The sequence below is a fragment of the Ceratosolen solmsi genome, unplaced genomic scaffold (genome assembly GCF_000503995.2).
Source record: "Ceratosolen solmsi marchali unplaced genomic scaffold, CerSol_1.0 scaffold2, whole genome shotgun sequence".
Lineage (NCBI taxonomy): Eukaryota > Metazoa > Arthropoda > Insecta > Hymenoptera > Agaonidae > Ceratosolen > Ceratosolen solmsi.
Window position 1 is genome coordinate 3,812,152 of NW_011948422.1, and position 19,645 is coordinate 3,831,796.

Below are 19,645 nucleotides of genomic sequence, written 5' to 3' on the forward strand. Positions count from 1 at the left end.
CATTCCAAGGACTCGTGTGTGCGTGCCGTTAGTGTGCATGTTTATGTTGCGGGCAGTCGAACGAAGGGCACTCGAAAAATGGGCCGTTTGTCATAAAAGGATTTCACATCGATGTATATAAGTTTTCATGGCAAACGGAGCGGCGTCGTATTGTGCTGCCGAAGCTGGAGGGGATGAGAGGATTTTACGAGTTCCCCAAATTCAAATTTACCAATTTCTTTTTCCTTTTGCCGCGCAACGAATGCCACGCAGCTTCGGCTGACAAAGGGCTGACTCGCTCGTCCTTTCTCTCCTTTTGCAAATTCTCGATCACGTATTACGGGTTTCTCGAGGCGCGTGCCTTTCTCACGCGTCATCGGGCTCTCCTCGTCGCCTTCATTTAAGCGTTGCAAAAGCGAGCGTGGCGGGAAATAATAAAACAATTGCAAAAACGCGGAGGAATGCCAAGCTGGCCCCCAGCCCGTGTGCGTGTGAGAAAGAGAGATGACGCGACACCAAGTCTGCGCGGATAGGCGAAAATCACGCGAGACACGCTTCGGGATTTATTCATGAATTAAGCTGGCCACCGCGTGCCACCACGAATGCATGCGCGTCTGCAATTAAGAGAGATCGAGTGCGCCGATAGAGGCTGATGGAAGTGCCACTTAAAAAAGCGTCGGTTCCCGGGGTCCGTCACGTGGATTACGAGTCCGTCGACTTGCCCTAGGATGATCGGGGGTTCGCTTACGGGTGGCGCACGCCACTGTGCAATGCCTCTTCTCGCCGACCGACACGGCACTTGTACGTACGTGTTACTGAATATATCGGGCAATTGATCGTTTTGACATTTGTGCATATGACACAGTGCATCAAGATGAACAAACGAGGGTTTTTGTTTTAATATGCTCCCGTCACCTTTGTCAAGGGAATTTCTAACGATGGTCGGGTGGTCGGGGGAGCGGTAAAAGCAAGAGTGCAGGTATTGGTACATGAACGGGGCGAGGAAGATGGTCGACCGTTCGAGTGATAGAGAGATAGGGAGAGGCAGAGAGAGAGAGAGAGAGAGAGAGAGAGAGAGAGAGAGAGAGGGCCTTTACGATAATACAAGTTTAGCGATTAATCTATAAACATGATTAAAAAAAAAAAAAAAAAAAAAAAAAAAAAAAAAAAAGTAAAAAAACTATTTTCGGCACTTAAAAGCGACTACCGATTAGGAATAAATTATTAGAGCCAAAAATTTTTTACTTTTTCCACTTACATATATACTTAAGTGTAATTTATTATTTAATCGAATTTAAAATTTTCGCCGTTGCTTTGAATTTCTATTCTGATAAAATTGGCCACGATTTGGAAAGAAAAAAGAAAAAGAATAAATAGGAATAAAAAGTTGGCGCCCTTTGTACACAAGTATATTAAAAACCAAACCTTTATTATTTAATTTAACAGATAAATCAACATTTGAGCTTAGCCAGGCTCAATGGAGTTTGATGAAATTTTTGTAGCTCAAAACAATAATTTAAAAGGCTAAAATTTGTCCAATATCCGGATATAAAATATGAAATAGTACTCTGTTATGATGAGAGATCAAATAGATCGTAACTATTTTCGTGCAATTTCTTCGGCTTGGAAGCCTAAAAATTTCATTTCATAAAATACTCCTATTTTTTCTATCTCTTTTCTGTTGCACACTGGCAAATGTAACATTGTAATAAGGCACATTCTGGTTGGCTAGCGATTATTCACGGCAAATAAAAATCATTCTAACCATCGACTTAATATATGACCTTGTAAATAGTACGTTTAATCTTGCGGTAATTATAATTTTAATTTATCTCGTTAAATCGCTGCTCATAATTGGAATATCCAACAGAATGTCATTTGCGGTTATTCTACTATGCTGCTCTCTATCTCCCTCTCGTTCTTTCTTCATCTTTTTCTTCTTTTTCCAACTACTCGTGCATTGTAAAATATTATTCATAATAAACACTCAAATTCATTATACGCAATTACTGTATTTTCATGTTAGAATAAATTTTCAAGTACAAAGAGAAAAAAATTAAGTTGAGCGGTCTATATATAAATATATATATATATATATATATATATATATATACATATATATATAGCAACGTACGGGCTAATATGTAAGTCACGTTTTCAGAAAGTAATTATTTCACATGTTTGCGTGACTAAATATCTCCCGGATAAAATGTTATTTCGTTTTGCAAGTAAATTTTCAGCTACTTTCGACGGCATCTCACAACATTTACATAATTTATATGGTCTAGCCAGCTCGAAATCTTGAATCATTTATATAAGCATCCGGAAAAATAATAGTCAGGCTCTTTCTCTCTCTCTCTCTCTCTCTCTCTATTGTTTACAACGCCAAAGCCGGTTGCTGCATCACTGCAAACATCAGTAATTCATCAAAACGTATGTGCGCTTACGTTTCCCCTGTTTCTTTTTTCTTTCTTTCCAATTACGCATTCCCATGTAAAAATCCGGACAATTGAAAGTATAAATTCGTAAAGTCGAGTTAGTTGCGCGCTATGTCAGTATTTTGTATAAGGAAACGAGATCTCGGGAGCTTTATTGCTTACCTTGACGCGCTACCTTATTCGAAATTATCGAAAGTCCGAAAAATCCATTAATACAAGGTAGTTAAATGCGAAGAGAATCGAATTGACGCGATTTGATGAAAAACAGCGAGAAGAGTGGCAGTCTTGGGTTTTATTTCCGCCGGTCGGCCGGGGTTTCGCTCAGGGTCCAAGAAACAGTAAATGATGCGTCATCGAGAAAAACTCGGAATAATCTCGAGAGCTTATCGATAGGAAAGCGTCCATTAATAAATAGCCTCCACCTTCTTGTAATCTTATAATGCTTAAGTACGTTTTATTCGAGTACAGCGCAGCAGCCGGGCGAGTCAATGGTCCAGGTGGACTTTCGAAAGTGCGAGAGGCCTCGTTGCATTGGGCCATACATTATCGACGTACAAATAAGCGTGACCCACGGCTTCGGTCGTTGTGCGCTCGGCCCTCGCAGCCACTTATAAGCCCGTCGAGTTGGCTGTCGGGAGAAGTGGCGGGGGAAAAAGTGCCACGCTGAAATCGCGAGGGGGTGAGTGACGTCCGGGTCGGGTTTGTGGGGGCCAAAATAACGAAATGGATTCTCGAACGGTGAGTCATCGACGGCAGCGCACTACGGCCTCGCATCGGATGCTCTCCTTCGGCTGGCGGATACGCACGTATACAGCGACAGCGACAGCGAGAGCGATAGCGACAGCGGCAGTCCCGACCCTCGATGCCGAATTGTTTTCTCCATAGTCGCGCTTTGTCCAAGGGCCCGACCCCTCGGATTTGCCTCTCCGCGCGAATATAGAACGAGCGCTTTCTCCTGGAAAGTGGAAGTGGAAGGGGGTGAAGTACTCGAGGATCGTAGGAGAGAGAAGGGAATCATTCGTGCACTTTTGGGTTGATATGCGTTGTCGTGGTGCGGTCGTTAGAGCAGGTCCTTGAACGGTCGATACGTGGGCTTTTCGATCGAGGAGTTGAAGTGGTGACGCGTGGATAAATCGTAATGACGTGCTTCGAGCGATTTTGTAAATAAAAACGAAGAGGTCATCATGGGTTGTCGTTGTGCGACTGGCTTTTTGAAAATGGCGCTAAAGCGCCTGTAATGCGAGACACCAAGTCGCTTGCTGCTTTTGGTACAAATTGTGACTTTTAAGTATAGAATAACTTTGTCCGAATAAGTTTTACATTTTTCGCTTCTGCACTTTTTATTCTTAACGGCTTCTTTTATATGTAATTAAGAATTTTCCATCTTTTTTTTCTTCTTTTTGTATTCTCCTTGCGTTTGCAGGCACTTTTTGTCCCGACACGGGTAAAGATCTTTTGGAAAGATACCAAACGGGTAAAATTACCTTCTCTCTCTCTCTCTCTCTCTCTCTCTCTCTCTCTCTCTCTTACTTCAAAACATTTACAACAATAACGTAGCACCAAGTCCATATGAATGTTTAAAATGACTGGGTTTAAAGAAATTGCAATGATCCATCGGTTTTCCAAATTTAATGGAAATATATAAAAGATCTTGACCAATTGTCACCAAATAGTAAATTATTCATGGCTGCGTCAAGTTTGGGAATCATGCGCTTCTGTGAGAACGCAACACTTAATAGAGGCCGAACCCGTATTTCCCACCCTTCGCCTCGTCACGGGAACCAATTCGCTACAATGTCCACAAATTTCCCACTCATAGCGAATTTTACGAACAGAAATAACATTCGAACGAAGGGAGAAAGATTTGCTGGTAATGAGGAAAACTATATTTCTAACGTCATTGAATAACATTTCATTATTAATTCGCTTTACCAGTAAAAAATACCAGTAAAACAATGATATTAACACTTTTTATTGATTATTATTATTATTATTATTATTATTATTATTATTGTTGTTGTTGTTGTTGTTGTTGTTGTTGTTGTTGTTGTTGTTGTTGTATTACGTTTGCTTTTTGACACTCATTTTTCGTACGTGTTTAACTACTTGACGCTTACGAGTGAAATATTTTCTAGTTATGTACTTCATCGTTTTACTTTCTTGAACGATGGAATCTTAATAGTAGCACTTACCATTAGCTATTGAATTGCAAGAGCTTTTGTTAGACTTAAAAGTGTAAAATTAAATTCAAATGAGTTATTTAATAATATTCAATTGTTCAATATTCATATAGATTTTTTTTTATTTAAACGTGTATCTAATTTTAGTTTCTTTTTTTATGTTACAGGTGAGTCATGGAAAAGACATAAGCTTAGTGAATCTACTTCTCTACGTAAAAGTAATCAAATTATTTCCTAAAGCATTTTTTTTTCTTTTTAGCAAATAAATTACATTAATTCTTACCAATGTTTGATTGTATTCTCAATTATACTTTTAGTATATACAATTAGTAGTATTTAGTCATTTTCTTTACAACATTTGAGGTGCAATTTCAAATGAAATATCAATAAATAAATTTTTATAGAGAAGATCAAACATGCGTTCCACCAGAATTTCTTTCGAATGAATGCCATGACGTTACTTTCACATTTTAAATGGGAACAGTTTTTCTTGAAAGTCAACCCTTTGGAACCATGCCCAAGAGCTTTACTTTATTACTTTTACACCATGGAATGGCATCATATTGAATATTGATAGTGACTTTTCGAAATAAGTAATATACATTTGCAAAATTACATATTCAATAATATATATATATATATATATATATATATATATATATAATACGATCACGAGTTGCCATTTATTAATATTTTTGAGGTTTCGAGACGGAAACGTTGAGTATTTTTATTTAAAAAAATTATCGATAAAGTATCGTAGATTAAAAATAATTGCAAATCAACCTATTAACTGCAAATAATAATTATTTTACATATTAGAGTTAAATATATATATATATTGTGTGTGTGTGTGTGTGCGCGCGCGCGCGTGTGTGTTTATACGCACACGTGTGTCGTATGTAAATATGTATATTTAACTCAATATCATTAGGACTACTTGTAAAAGAGATTTATTAACGTTATATTTCAAGTGAATGAAATCTATCGAGTATTATAAATTTATTAGTAAAGGCTAATGCTTTTATTTTACTGAATAACATAGATTCGTTTTTTTTTTTGCTTGTACTTTTTCTTTATGATGAAACAGATACTTCACGATAATAAATATGATAAAACAGCAAAACCTGATTTCTACGCTTAACTCTTATACGTAACGTATGATTTGTGCATACACCCCCCCCCCTCCACACACACACACACACATATATATATATATGCATGCATTTATTTTTAGGATTGTGATTGAAATGTCTGCGTTAAGCTGCGTAGCAATGGTTCTTTAAATAAAAATTAAATATACTTAAAATATATTTGCCAAATCTACCACCAAGTGTGTGAATAAATGATAACAATTGTTTATTATGTATTTGTTATGGATTAATAGAGCGTTAAAGATAAATTAATAATATATACATTAAATCGTGTGAATAAATTTACAAATAAGATCGAAAAATCATTTACCAACACATTTCTAATAACGTGTAAATGAATACAGTTCCAATGATACGCAATATGAAATAAACAATTTGACATATATATCGTTGCACTATCCAATTTCATCTTCGAACTCATGATTCGAATAGTCGAGCATAGCGAAGAAGCAACCTTTGTTGTTTGAAAAGTATGTGAAAACACGTTTCGCTTGGATGCACGTGAATATCGATCAATTTATGAAGTAACGTCATTTTTATAAAGTTTCTTTTGGTACATTGAATCCAACGAATCTAGTCTACATCTTCTAATAAAATAGTTGACGAAAATATAGTGAAGCAGAGTCTCCATTGTAAAAGCATTATTCCGTAAATTATAATTGTTAGGGCACAGCGCGTGGGTAATGAAAAAAGAAAAGGAAAAAAAGAGAAAGAAAAATGCTAAAAAATCTATTACGGGGCTTTATTATTATCAGAAAAATGTGGGATTATTGAAAAGAATGAAGATTGAATCCAGCAGGAGGATAACAATGCCAAATGTCGGAGCAAATTTTGTACCGAATGGAGTGAGCAATCTGGCTTAGCTCGAATAGATTGTTCGTTACAGTTGTCCGATGCAAATTTCATCGACAATATTTACACGTATACTCGTAACATTTATGAAAGATAAATATTTAGTTTAAAGCAGTTATTTCAAGAGATTCGAGAGATACATAGACTCGGTACCACATAAATACTCTGTAAATTTAAGCATCGGATGCCTCCGAGATATTAGTTGATTATCGATACCATTGATATCTATCTGCACATACTATTATTTTAATTGCGCCCTACTTCGGACTTATTGAATATGCATATCGGTATTTTAAAATATCGTTTAATAAAAGCTTTTTTTTTTTTGCAATATTACTAAACATCGGTGACGGAATCCATCGGTTATTTCCTACACAATAAATAATAGAAAATGATTAGAGATTATGACAAGACAAATACGTTCATTTGGTTTACAATTACTCTACGATATATTATACGTAAGCCGAGCGAAAAGCATGCCCCACTGGTATTTCATTGTATGCCACATCATTTTTTAAATAAAAGCTTACTACACCTATTTTCCAAAACACCACCAATGATTATTATAGATTGCACTTTTTTTCTTTTTCACTTTTGCTTCACTTTTTTTTAATTATTCTCAATTTGTGTAAAGTTTATAGAGATGTAGCAGCTGTTGTGCCCGATATCGCTTGATTCATTTTTTTTTCTTTCTTTCTTTTTTTTTTTTTTTTTTTTTTTTTCATTTTTAATCAGCGAATCAGCGATCGAAATATTATTCGTAGGTTGTCGACAATTACGTCAGGAAAACTCTAATAACTCGTCAAATGTCACGATACTCATTCTACCCCAACAATCATGAATTTCTCAGCAATTTGAAAATCAATGGAAATTTTATACCTTTAATCCAGTAATACAATCGTCACGCGCAATTAATCTTTCCGTATGTGACTCACGATGATTTCACTTCCGCGGCAAATAGTTGCGCGATACGTTGGCAATGAATGTGTGCGTGTTTAAATCTTGACCGACAATAAAAGAATAACAAGAAAATAAAGAAATTGACGTTGGCATTCAAAGTCATCGTAAAAATGGCAAAATAATTAGCCGCCGGTCACATCACAATGCCTGGTATTAACATTATAATTTACGCTTACGTGGAACGCGCGGCAGCGGCAACTTTCGATGGTGAAAGTACGTTCGCCCTTACATCATCGTGATAGGCTTGTTGTTTGTATCCATATGAGTCCAATAGATTAAAGTTCAAAAGTTACAGAATCGTACGTTTAATAATAGTTGTGGGGTCCGAGTTTGGAGATGGGATGGGATGGGATGGTTTGGCAAGCGCTTGCAATATGGTTGGCGAGCTGGGGGTCTTGAGTTTGACGGGAGGTGGCGGCGGAGGGGGAGTGGGGGGGGGTACGGGGTAAGGGGGACTGGGGGGGGGGGGGGGGGGGGTCGGAGGTCTTTTGAAGTAGGACGTCGAGGGGAGAGGGGCTAAGGCCGAGAGGAAGCCGTCGGAAGAAAGGTCCTCGAATTTCGACGTGAACGAATATTATTGCTACAGGGGTGAATTATCGCGAGGAAAGTATTACCTCTGCATGGGTTGGGTGAGACGGGAGTAGATGGGGGATGGGGTGGCGGCGACGAAGAGGGACGGGGACGGGGGCGGGGGGATGTCGAGAGATCGGGTGTATCGAAGCAGTGAGTGAATGGGGGCGCCGCCAACTTATCGATGTACATTGTAATAATGTCCGATGCGATAATATAACGCAGATCCCAGCCGGCGTCCCATATTTCCCTTCCTTTGCACACGTGCACACGTCGGCCTTTATTTCCTTGTTCCATTGTTGATTTTTACCGGGGCGTAAACGATTGGCGAGATGTCCGGAAGACGCCTCGTGTTTTTGTGCGGCAGTACTACTAACGCGAGTCGATGCGGCTTTAAAATAATGCCGTTCCCTCGTATTGCCCACTGCATTCGTGTACATAGCTATCGATTTCCGCGTATTCGCTACTTCGATTATGCGGGAAAACGCGCTGCATTAAGAAGCGCCGTTTATTATATTCGTTGGGCCAGAGAGAAAACTCCGGCTCGCCATCGACTATTGGACAAGCGATGAATTTTAACGCGTGCAGGAGTTTTCTTTGCTATTGTTTTTTTTTCTTCTTCTTCTTCTTCTTCTTCTTCTTCTTCTTCTCATTAATGGTATACGTAAGTGACGTTACGTAGCTCAGAATAAACACAAAAGGAAAAGAGGAGAGGCTATTCCAATGGATAATTCCTCGATCGATTTTGTACGCATTGTATGTGCACGGGGAGAAAAATCTGTGGGGGAAACTTGGAAGCTGACGTGACAAGGGAATTAGTAGCTATTAATGAGGTAGTCCAAGATAATGAAATCAAGTTGCGAGGTACACGTGCTGATTGATGCTGATAAAAACAGTGTCGTTTGGAGTGCAAAGCTGTTGGTATTAGTTTTGAAACATTTATCAAGGCTTAGCATCGAGAATACCCCCCGAGATTTCCCATCAAATATTCCTTACATTTGTTTAAATATTGAAATCGTATGGATTTTTAACTAACTTTACGACTGACTATCGCAATAGCCCCTGCTACGAAAGATACAACTGCAACAACTTTCCACTACTATCGCGTTAATAATAATAACATTGTAATAATAATAATAATGATGATGACGACGACGACGACGACGACGACGACGACGACGACGACGACGATGTTTGACGATGATGATGATTGACGATGATGATACTAATGATAATCATAAGTATAATGATAATTATAATGGTAATGATAATAATGTTGTACTATAATTGTATTGCAATAGAGTTATGAAATTTTATCACTTTATTTATTAATGTAAATTGCGACAAAATAAATAGAATTGTTATTCAAATATTGAATTGAAGGAATTATAAGAGAAAATGACATACGGTAAGACGACACGCAGGCAGGCTGGCATATTGGCAGGCTATTTATATCTTTTCCACGAATATTAGATCCGATTGCAACGACAAAAATGAACAAAATATAATAATTAAAGGACAGCTAAAATAGTTTATTAAATTGATGCACATTTCGCTTAAAGTGGGAGTCGTTATGTAGTGCAAGGAGGAAATTGTGTACTAGAAACATTGTAAAAATGGATTAAACCGGAGCGATGAACATCACGTTACATATTTCAGTTGCTGCTAATTATCTTATTAGATTTATGCAAGAACATAAAGAGGGCATTTTTTTAAGATAGAATAACGTAAGTAGTTGTAAGCTGCGAGCGAGCGTATGCAAATTACTAAGATCTAGTGTAGAAGCTAATAAAGAAATTGTAATAAAAAAAAAAAACGAAACTTTTATTATGAGAAGAAAAAGAGGCCGAGTTTAAAGAGTAAGTGCAAAGAGGAAGTATAAGTGTACGGTCGCGAAATGATTGACAATAGATAAAAGCGAGGCCAATGTAAGAATTTTCTTTCCTTCTTCCAACGTTTCTCTCGATAAAAGTTCAAAATTCGAATTTATTATAAATGATAATGCACGGTGAGAATTAGCTCTACTATTTTGCATTGCAAGCTCTATATAAAGATAAAAGACGAATGTTAAAATAGATTGAAAATATGACAAGAAGGTAGACTTTAGATAATATTAACCTTTAATAGGGATAAATATGGCTTGTATTTGCAGTGAAACGAACGTTTTGAAATAAATGAGTAAATTTGGGGATGGAGCTCTCTCTACCTCCCTCTGTCTGTGGTGCTTGCATTTTGAATACTTTAAAGAATTTAATTACGATACTTTGAATAGAAAAACGCCGGCCTCTCTCAACGAGCTAATATACCAAATAATACAATGTACTTTAATATGATTGGATTTGTAAAGTTCTTAAAGTCAGACTTGTTATCGAGACAAATGTGAGCCTTGCTCGCTTAAAAGTAATATTAAATGAGAGAATCTCGCTCGCATGATTTCAAATTAACAAAGGAACATTTATATGTCGCTATCTGTATGGTCGGATCTGCCTCGAAATACATATGCTGGGAGGCAATCCTGTCAGATACACGGGGACTTACTCCTCTGTTGTTCGGCTCGGGCGTCAATATTCCAAATACTGTTGCCTATACAGAGAAGCCATTTAATAGCTTAAGCCGTTTACATACGCCCATACCACCGTACATACGTGCATGCATTCGTGCATTGATATATAATGACACATGCATGTATATATATATATATATATATATATATATATATATATATATAGAGAGAGAGAGAGAGGGAGTGTGTGGGGGGGGGGGGGCGAGGAAACGAGTGAGATAGTTATAAAATACACTTGTACAGAGGTATTGGTACTTGCAAGCGCGTACTTGCAAGAATGCTTGAATAAGTATGGAGCAATAAGTATATCGTAGTAGACATACACTTAACTTCAAAGTAAGCAACGAGCCGGTATCGCGAATAAAACCTCGGACTTGTCTGAGTGCGCACATGAGCATATATGCATTTGAAGTTCGAAAATAATTGACGTAACGAGAGTAGGAACTCGCACGTTCATAGACGAACGGATGATGTGTCTAGAGACGAAGAGGGCGAGAATATAATTCCCCGTATGTGCTTCGGGTTTGCGAATGAACATGGCGCAGAGTACAGAGGGGTCAAATACAACAACGCCTGGCTTTGTCTTCAATTCCGGATATCGTCTTTACCTACGGGAATGCGCTCCGTTTCATTTAAGGCATACGTTGTTGCTCCGGACGCGTCTTCCTCGAGACTCGACATAAAGTATCGGGAACCTTTCTGGTTTCCTTGCTTATACAAAAAAAAAAAAAAAAAAAAAAAAAAAAAAAAAAAATACAACCGACGTTTCCAGCGAAACCACAAAGTCTATGTAGGAAAATTGAACTTCTCTTCGGGTTTTTCCTTGCTCCATATTATTATGAGAGCAGTCTCTGCCTTTCAGAGGCGAATTGACATTCACGATAAACGCGAGACTCTGTTGCATCTGAACATTTACTACTGCATAGATAAAGTAGAAATTTTATCATCTTCTAAAACTAACCTACTTTTCAAGTTTCTCAAGTTTTCTTCTTAAAAAGTTGGAAAAAAAACAAGAAAAGAAAAGAAAAAAAAGCAAGCATTTCGGCAGTGCTAATCGGGGTAATTATTTTGAAAGCGCAATGCTGTATAAATAAAATATTAATTGTGAATAAACATTGGAATGCAATTTTTACGCCGCTGATCCTAATTCTTTAATTAAAATCTTAAAATCTTGTAACATTTTTCTTTTTGTAATATTATTTTCACCTTCAATATGCAATGTCTTTAAACATTTACATATCAATACATTAGATTTTTAATGCCCTAAAGTAGAAAATGAAAAGTGCCAAAGGAACAGCGATTCTCAGCTAAAATTTACGCAATGTCTCGACAGAGAGAGAGAGAGAGAGAGAGAGAGAGAGTTGAAAAATTTTACTCACTTTTTTTTCAGATTAGAATGATTTATGCTGTGGCGCCCAGTCGCGTTTAGTTATGAAGATTCTTTTATTACATCTATTCACTACATTCACTCAAGACATTGGTGCATTCGTATTTTCCGTACTTAGAAGTTGATTTTAATGCCACGCACACTTATCCCAATTGTAACAGAGAATAACAAAAGAATGAGAAAATATATTTGACAATAACACGACGTGTAAATAGAAGATTTTGAACAAAGTATTTTTTTTTTTTTTTTAGATATAAAACATTTCAGGATATGGTTAAGTATAAAGAGAATTTTAATCAGAATTTATGTCGTGCAACCTACACATACATTATTCTGATTTCTCGCCCGCATATTAAATGCAAATAAAATTTGAAATAAAAATTTCTTGAGTAATTATAAAGAATCATTGCAAGTATTACAAAAGACAGTCACTAATGAATTTTTGTGACTGCTACAAATAAAAACAAAAAACAAAAGAACAAAAAAAAAAAACAAAATGCTTAAGAAATAATAATACTTTGCTACTACGTAAGGGCCTTCGGAAATGCATTATGTAATTATAATGACAGAGGAGTTGTTGATTAAAAAACTGGACATGACATTGACAGCGGTAGTTCAGAGATATTTTCAATAAAACAAATACATTGGTATCGTAAAGTTTATTAAATTTTTTATTATAATCAAACTTTATCCCCTGTTATGATCACTCAGCATGAGTAAAGGACTTACGCATTCTGTAAACGCAATTCCATATAAACGAATAGAATGAGAGAAAAAGCTGTAGCACAGGCGATAAAAAATGCAGCACACTGCAGTCTTCCATACACGCGGATTTTCAATACACTTTTCTTTTTTCTTTTAATAAAGACAAAGCTACGGCATTCACCTCGACAGCATATGAGAGGGAAACTGTTAAAAAAATTTGTTCACTTATAATAAACTAATTTTCATGCTTATTTCATAGTATTTACAGTGTACTATTTTTTATTATTATTATTTTTAATTATTATTATTCGTAAAAATACATTACAGAATGACGTTGAGTGTCAATTGAAATATATAGAATCGGTTAAGAAGGAGAAGATCCTTCTTTTGTCTTTAGAGTTTATCTTAGAGTTATAGAAATATTTTGAAATTCCATTTTAAAGACATATAGTTTTATTAATTATTTTATGCTTTCCGTATTATTCGACATTTGTAATTTGAATTTTAATGGTTAAGCAATTGTATTCGTAAGATTAATTTATATCAAATAGTTAATCGCGCACCAATATACGCTATTTGAATGCTTTAATTATTTAAAAGTCTCTGTATATTTATAATATTTACAGAGCTTTAGAAATAAAAATAGATATTTATGACAAAAAGCGAAGTTATTGACTTAAAACGTTGATATTCTTAATGGAATTTTCATAGCTTTCTGCATTGCTAAACTTTATGATTTAAGTGTTATAAACCTATTTTTCTACCTTTTTAAAGTATACACGTATCATAACTATATCAATATAGTTATGTTTTGCAAAATGATAAAATTGTGACACATGAAAAAATCCCTTTCTCTCTCTCTCTCTCTTAAATCCTTGTTGAAGTTTCGTACTTACATATTCGTGGATCTTAAACAACAAAATATCAAATATTAAATTGAACGAAAACTTTGACTTTAAAAGGATGAAAAATAATACGACTTTCAAAGTAATGAAGAGCATAACCATACATTAAAGTTCTTGAATATTATAAGCTTTTTTTTCATCTTTTTCTAGAACTTAATTTTAAAAAAAAGCAAATTCAAAATAATAGAAAATTCAGTGGTGTTTAATGCCACGTGCATTGCTTGAATCATAATGTATTTACTTTGATCTTGCAATATTAACAAAATTTCTTGAGATTTTAGTTCAATTATCATGCATATTAAGACTGAATTGAATGCGCCTATACAGGATCATAAATATAACAATAACGTATAATTGCATTTGTGTATTACATTCACCATTAATAAGTGCTCATAAGTGTATTTTTGCAAAACTAGAACGACTCTGCAATATAATTTATTACGCGTACTTAATTATTATATTTTAATTGTCTAGCTGTACTCGCAAAAGGTTAACGATTATTATATTTCATAATGACAGTATCAGAATTATTACAGATTTTTCTTCTTCTTCTATTGTTTAATTACAAAGTCCCACGGCTTATTGCTAACTTAAATCGAATAATGTATTTAAATTTGAAGAAGCCTGCTCATTTATGTTTACGGAAATGAGAAAAATATTTTTGACTAGCAGAATCGATGTTTTTCATCAGTTCACACATACAATTTGCTTTCTGTGTGCCTTTAGTTAAGCCTGGAGCACAGGAAATCGCTATATTATAGGCAATGTAATTTATCATTCAGTGATCGATTAACTGACAATACGCAATATCGTTATTTCACGCACCTCGAATGCTTATTTTCAGCATATGGAACAATTTCATAATTTACATGAAAATTGAAAGTACTCAAATGGTCACATTTCCTTTGTACCGTGCAAACTCTGCCCATATAATTGTATTACAATAGATAGTCCCAGAAAAGGGGGAAATGATGGGACATAAAAAAATTTTTTTTTCTCGCTCTTTAGATCTATATTATCATAGAAAGAAGATGACACGAGCTTGCGTAGGTGGTATAACCGAGTGCGCTATATAATAACTGTGACATAAATATCCTATACACGCGACATTGGATCCCGGTAATATGTTTTCCGGCGGTTTTCCGACCTCGGTTAGAGGGCGAGGAGAAGCTTTATCGCACTTTACTTTCGCCGCGGCAAGTCGAGATTATACACGTTTCATTCTACCGCTTCTTATATTCATTACTCTCTCTCTCTCTCTCTCTCTCTTCGAAAGTTGTTCGCATAGTTGTTATAAATAATATGCTCGAGGCGGAGTTATCAAATAATGTTAGTTTTAACAGAAATTAGTGCGCTTTAATTTTATGTAGCTGTGATTGGTTCATTACTTACATTCATTATGCGTGTCGCTCCATTTTCACATCTTATGAGAAAACTTAAATATTATATACATCATCTAATCATATATCTCTTAGCATTTGTTAATAATTTATACGGGAAGTAGCGTTTTCTTTATTCAATAGGAAACGAAAAATTCGTTGGAGAATGGAGAATAATTTTAATTAGCGGTTGCGCGACGTTTTTATTCATTTAATTTTATAAATAACCAAATCAATAAAGCACTTGGTAAGAGTTGATTTGTATAAAAATTTATGTATTAGAAAATATTAATTTACTCCGGATTCTTTAGTTATAATACATAAGTGCGTAAATTTACTTTTTACTTTATTATGTACAGGTAACGAGATTTTTGTTCGGAAAATTGCAAATCAAACAACAATGCAAGTATATACGAATTTCCCACAAAGTATACACGATATGCAAGCTTTAGGCGCACACGTACACGCGCGCGCACACACCACACACACACACACACACACACACACACACACACACACACACACACACACACATATAACTAAACGATTGACAAAGCTTAAACACAAAATGAGATTGTTCACGTGAATATACCTTTTATCGGTTAACTAAAAAACTTATTTTATGTCCATATTTCAATAAAGTATAATCGGTGTATTAAAAACAGTCAAGTAGGTCTGAAAATTCAATAAATCAATGTGAACAAAGTGATACTTGTCGTAATTAATATACTAGACATAAATAATAGTAATGCTCGTTTTATATATTATTTATATTAGAACTGAATATTGTTAATTTATTTTCAATATTTATATTTTACTCGGGATTGATATTATCACGTTTATAATGCTTTAATCATTCAATTTGAATTTATTAAGGAAAATTGAATAGACTTTATTACTGTAATAGCTTAAGAAATCGTAGGGGATCATTTTGAAAGACTTATATAAAACTTTTGAAATTACACCTTTATTATGTAAGTTCATTTAAAAGAATTATCTTATAGTTAAATATTATAATTTTTAATATAAATATTTAATCTGAAATCGATGTTAGTATTGTTAATTTAATTTTTTTAAGTCCTTTTAAACAATAATGGTTAACAATAATCCGATGCTTTTAAATAACTGCGTAGTTGATTATTGTGACAGTAAAACAGTAATGTTATTCAATAAATGATGAATCAAAAGAGTTTATCAGAAGATTTTTTTTTTTTTTTTTTTTTTTTTTTTTTGATAAAGAATAACTTTTGATATATGATTTGATACGACTAGATTGTGTAAAATATTAATTTATCAAACTGGTCGGGATTTCATCTTTATACGATATAAATAATTTTCGATACTGTTTGAACTGATATTCCGTATTAGTAAAATTCTAGTAAATATATAATATAAAAATTAATAAAATGCACAAATTACAAGTAAATTTTACATTATCATGCATAAAAATATCGTGTAAAAAAAACAAAATAAATAAAAAATACAACTGGTAGTTAAGAGAATATTAAAACTCCAATGTTATGCTGATGAATATTGTGAATAATGATATTTAATGAAGTTTTGATAGAAGATTTTTGTTTGCATTTACCTCGATTCATTTTGTTTATATTAGTGAAAATTGAATAAACGACAAAGAAACTATTAATTAATTGATTGAGAGATGAATTTTATTTTTTTTTTTTTTTTTTTTTTTTTTTATATACATTTAGAGCGATAAGATTATTCATTAAATGAAATGAAATTAATGACAAATATAAAAGTTTGATTATTTTGTCTTATTTCATTAACTCTACCATATAAATTTATAAATACACGGCAATATTATCGTAAATTAAATCCAAAATATTCTCTATTATGATAAATAATCCTACAATATAAAATAATATAAAATGGAGGCCACACACGCCCACACGCTCACCTAAGCCTTATCATTCCTTTTTATAAATTTAATTATTATTAACTAAATTACATTAATTAATCGATCTTTTAGATGGAGCATTTAAACCCCATTGTATGTACATATTACGATTTATTTACGATTATTTTATGCCACTTGTTTACTGCAGTGAATAAAGTTTAATCATCTGAAAATTATCATATATCTAATTTGTCCATCTACAGAGAAATACGACGTTGGATAAAACATGATATGTAAAATTAATTTATTTACATCAACACTTTCATATATTGAATAATATGATTATTAATTATTTACTCAAATTCTATTTAATGTTGTAAATTGATCCTAGAACTAACTGCACTTTTATATTTAAAGCGAATCGATGAATAATCAAACCATAAATAATGCATCGCATAATTTATTTTTAATCTTTATACGGTTATATTATATTAATGGTTAAATACGAAGTTACTATTAAATAAATGCTATTTATAAATAAAGTTATTCCCAAGAAATTTTTCAAACTTTTAATCAGCTGACTCTATATACATTTGGTTTTTATAATTAATGAGGAGATTAAATGTCATTGGAATGTTCATAAACGTGATATTCTAATTGTAATAATAATATTTTAGTCGTTTCAATAAATACTATTGCTGTACTATTTTAAGGAACTAATGTTTTGGAGAACTTTTTTTTTTTTTTTTTTTTTTTTTTTTTTTTTTTTTTTTTTTTTTACAAAATTTGTTTACATTTTATGTAAGAGAATTTTCATGTTTACTGATGGCTTTTTTTTATTTATTTATTTTTTATTTTGTTTGTTGATTTTTTAATACACACGTTAAAATTTAAACCGAAAAATGATGGAATCTATTTAAGTAAAATTATTAGTTTTAACAGTAATGTACTCTTTTCGTTTCATATGAAGTTTTACGTATTAATCATTGTGAAATATCAGTACGAAAATTTTAAACACATTTTTAAGTATATAAAGTCGTTAAAATTATGTTTGTTTGATTTCTATTTTAAATCTCACGGAATTGCTAAACTAAAATGATGTAAAAGAAAGAAATTGTTATTATTGAAATTATGAATCAAAGATTATTCAATTGCATTGTCGTTGAGTAGCAAAGAAATTACTCGCCCAAGTAATAATTTCGAAATATTGACATGTCATTTATCTCATAAAAGGTATTATAATCCAAATGTAGATTTATATTTGTGATAAATAATTTTAGTTTTTGTACAAATTTAAAAAAAAAAAAGCCTTACACGATGGGAAATTGTAATTATATTTTATGTTAGCCGGATATCATCTATACCCTACAACAAGAGATTTAGTTAATTTGAAATTGCAGTTTGAAATATATCACCACTGTAACAATTATTCTCATTACTTTGTTTTTTCGAATTCCTAATTTGAATTACATTATATAATTAGTATCATTTTTTTTAATAATTCACTTAATAATCACATTGAGACGTCAGGCAGCATTTATTTCTTCATATTAGGTAAGCTAAAATATTTTCTAAATAATTTTTTTCCTCCAACTCGTATTTTAATCGTGAAAAGTTCAATTTTTAAATAGTAAATATACATTTGTATGCCAAGTTTAATTTTGTTTTTTTTTTTGTTTCTTCTAGGGCCGTAAATAGATTCTATTTTTCACAGAAGTAGATTGTTTTTTATTACAACTAGTTCAACGTAATCTTTTAATACTATTTCCAAATAAGTATTTTTAAATTTTATAACCGCATGAATATTTTCCTTTACAAATACTTTTCATGCTAGTTTTTCCAATTAGTCTTTGAACATTTCTAGGTCAAAATTGAAGATTAAAGCAAACGTACTTGTGAATAATTTTCCAAAATAATAATATCACGCATCTATTATATATGATTTTTAGAGATACAATTTTTTTTTTTTTTAATATCTCGAATATCTCGAAAGTTTTATTTCGCAAAGTCCAAACAACTCTGGAGGGATATTATCAAACTTTTTTGTTGTTGTTTGTTTTTTTGTTTTTTTTTTACAAGCGCGGGTTGACTTTTCAAAATTGCGATATTCCAATGCGACACTTTATTTGTCCAAAAGGGATGCTCACGCTGACCTACAATTAAACGACGTGTACATTTGCTTTTAAATGCAAGCACTTTTACATTTGATACCCGTTAAGAAGAATGTCCATCAAATTCTCCGAGATTCTCCTTCCATTAAACGGCCGATTGCTGCTCAATCGGGACTTCGCGTGCTATTGTTATTCAACGAATAAACAAGTTAACTCGATACAGCCAAAAAAACTCGAGGCCATTAAATTGTCATTAACTAGATTGGTCGGATCCCGTGCCTCGTAATAACACTTGCGGGGCGAGGCGGGGCCGGTCGGCGGCGGGGGAGGGTAGAGGGGGCCATGAAAGATATGCATTGCGTCAGATAGACAGCCGCATCGAATGAAACGGGGAAGCCGCCCCCGCATCCTCGGGCGTATAATTAGAAAAAAAAAAAAGAAATCCGTCCATCAGTGTTTGTAATGGAGCAGGAAGAGCATCAAGGCCTCGGAGTCGCATCATATCGCATGGATGGCCGAGTAGACAAAGGCGGCCGTCTCCGCTTTTCGCGCTTGTCTATATCGTTTTTTCGCGATTACGCGCGTCCGTGCGCGTGTACGGCGCGAA